Source organism: Sciurus carolinensis, assembly GCF_902686445.1.
Source record: "Sciurus carolinensis chromosome 14 unlocalized genomic scaffold, mSciCar1.2 scaffold_115_arrow_ctg1, whole genome shotgun sequence".
NCBI classification, from domain to species: domain Eukaryota; kingdom Metazoa; phylum Chordata; class Mammalia; order Rodentia; family Sciuridae; genus Sciurus; species Sciurus carolinensis.
In genome coordinates this window covers 2,970,763-2,973,294 of record NW_025920107.1, presented here as the reverse complement: position 1 = coordinate 2,973,294, position 2,532 = coordinate 2,970,763, and the positions used below count along the sequence as shown (strand labels likewise).

Sequence of the window (2,532 nt, the reverse complement as noted above, 5' to 3'; positions counted from 1 at the left end):
GATGCTTTCAGCCATTGTTTATCTTCTATTTTCTCAAATGTATATTCTAATTGGGTAAAAGAAAACAGAAAGGTATATTTTAAAAAGACCATTTTTAAATTGTTTAAGATGGTTTTCAGACATAATAGTTCCTATGTTACCCTTTAAAGTAGAAGGGAATGTATCCTTACAAAGAACATTTCAATGATCAACACAGAAAAAACATATTTGTCTAGAAATGAAACTCAAAAGATATGGAAAAACAATCAGGTAGCTCATTATTTGGAAAAAATAGAGAATATAAAAATCACATGGAAAAATTAGGCATTAACACCTGAATTAAGTTTAAAATTTCAGTTTATTTGATGAAGAATAAGAGCTGAACCCTGACTGAAGTGTTTTCCACATTCATCACATATATGCTGTTTCTTCTGGGAGGAATTTCTCTTTCTTTCAAACCTGCCCTTTGGAAAACAGGATTCTCCATATTTAAAAATTTGAGGAACACCTATATTGAGAGTACCAGGAACTTTATGAGATTCTACTGCCGAAGGAATTTCCTGTTTTGGAGCTAGTGCTCCATTTTCAGTTTGAACATCATCATCACAGTGCCTTAAGAAATGGAGCTCCCAGGAAGGCCATTTGAGCTGTTTCTCCACAGCATCAAGCTCAGGACTCAGCAATCCCTGAGCTTCTTCTTGAGATACTATCTCCTCTACTAGTACTTCCCATTTCCGACGACGGAGAGAAACCGGCTGTCCAGGGTCATCTAGTTCACTCTCCAAATCCTCTAGCTCTGTCACTGCCTCTTCTCCATTCTCTGGATGATGATCTCAAACCCAAGTCTGTAGCTCTTTGGGTAGGATGGCAACAAACTGCTCCAGCACTACTAGTTCCAAGATTTGTTCTTTTGTGTGCGTCTCCAGCATGAGCCATAGACAACAAAGTTCTCTGAGCTGGCTTACTGCTTCATGGGGCCCTGCTGAATCCTGGTATCCAAACTGCCTGAATCACTGCCAGAAAACCTCTGGGTCAGGGAGATGGTTCCAGGTGATACTTGATCCCTCTTCACCATCAGGATACTCTTCCAATTTCACTCTGAGAATTTTTTCTTCTTCATCTGGAGTTGGGATGATAAATATTGAATCTTCTTCCACTGACTGTGCAGACATCCTGATTTGTAATACTCTAGCTCAGGAACCGCAGCAGCTTCGCAGTCCAAGGCAGATGCAGAAACCTTATTCCTGTTTTTATTGTTCTCTTTTTTCAGTGTTAAAGTACTTGAAACAATGAGAAATTGATGTATCAATGCAATAACATTGTGGAAAGAGTTCTTTAACTATGTGATCTTGATTTTTACAAAAGATACTGGGGCTTTCTTGGTGAGTCTGCACACAGATGGGTGGGCTACCTGAAGTTTTCCAGAAGCCACTGTGGTGACAGCTGTGGCAATACATGCCAGACTACACTGCTCAGAAACCCTGGGGGTACTTGGACATACATACAGCTACAGATCCCACAGTCCTTTATGGAGAAGGCTAGGAAGATAGGATTCTGAGCTACACTACTCAGAATCCTTGGGATACCAGGGAAAGAACATAGTCCAAAGTTTCTGGGGGCCATATTTGTCATTGCTGGGTAGCAGAATGCTGGACCACATTGCCCAGAGTTCTCAGGGTAGACTGGTGGGGAATGTAGCAAGAAGCTCCTAGGAGGCTCTCAGGTGCAATGAACTGCACTGCCCAGAGTCCTTCAGGGTCTATAGTATCCAGGGCCCAGTGTAATGAGGGCAGCAGAGACCAAATGACAGTGTGCACCACCAATAGCCCTTGGAGACCTGCAGCTCACAGAGACTTCTGCAGTTAGGGATTGGCAAGCAAAATGACTAACTGTGCTACATGTTACCCTTTGGTACCTGCTGTTCCCAGGAGCCTTTGGAGTAAGAACTGCAAGAACAGAATACCAAACTTCAGTGCACAAATACCCTGGGGATGCCTGTACTCTGAAACTTCTAGAGGTTTCTGTGATGGGGGCTGCAATGTTAGAGCACACTACCTGGAAACTTCAGGGTACCAGGAAAGCAGAGTTTGCAGTTACTGTGGCCCTTTTCCAAGCAGGTCTGTGCACATAAAATACTAGATTAAATTATCTAGAACTCTCAGGCGCTGCAACTCCCAGTATTCTCTGTGGTGATCAGATAAACAATTAGCCTTGTGTACCCACAATCCTCAGGTGCTCTAGCTTCCAAGATTATGTGTAATTATTGAGCAAGAACACTGTTCTTCATTACCTATAGTCCTATGGGACTGCCAGTATCCTCTGTGTTGAGTGAGCAAACCACTGGACTACATTACCCACAATTGTAATAGGACTTGAACTACCAGGTATCTCTGTGTGGAATGGGCAAAGCACAAGACTACATTATCCACAATACATAGTGCCAGAAACTCCCAAGCTCCTCTGCATTGAGAACTGTAGGGTTATACTATCTAAAATCCTTGAGAGTGTTGCTGAGGTGAGTTTCAGTCTGCAACTTTAAGAGGACGCCACAGT

At 42.5% G+C, this 2,532-nt stretch overlaps 1 pseudogene; it reads right to left on the bottom strand.

The window, feature by feature from the left end:
• Nucleotides 1-332: 332 nt before the first annotated feature.
• Nucleotides 333-1,151, bottom strand: LOC124973286 (zinc finger protein 24-like; annotated as a pseudogene).
• Nucleotides 1,152-2,532: the final 1,381 nt, after the last annotated feature.